Genomic DNA, 483 nt, shown 5'->3' on the forward strand with positions numbered 1-483 from the left:
GATTATCTCCTATACATATAATCTACATATATATAATCTTCAATTACTTTTGTTAACTGAAATGCCAACTCTTGAAGTTCAATAACTTATCCATTTTCTGTTGTATAAGCCATTAGTAAAAATCTTCTTTTAGAGGATGCTTAATCTGTATTTTGTGAATGTTTGAATAACAATAACTTGGATCTGTCTGACATCCTGTTAAGTCAATTAATGAATTAAATGATTTAACTGTAGCATCATAGTTTAATGGCATATATGACATAGCTGATATTGGTTTTATTGTACAAAAGAGAAATTCAAAGAAATAGAATTTAGCGTGGCCAAGATGACAAAATGTGGCGAGCAAATAATCTTAGCTGTGGTATCCATTACTTTAAAACTTTTTTTTTCTATGGGCCATTTAAAGGTTTTAATTATGTATATCTTACTGTAGTATGTTACAGTAGCTTAACAAACGCAGATATTCACAGAAGATTCTGGGAA

Source organism: Microtus ochrogaster, linkage group LG4, assembly GCF_000317375.1.
Source record: "Microtus ochrogaster isolate Prairie Vole_2 linkage group LG4, MicOch1.0, whole genome shotgun sequence".
NCBI lineage: Eukaryota > Metazoa > Chordata > Mammalia > Rodentia > Cricetidae > Microtus > Microtus ochrogaster.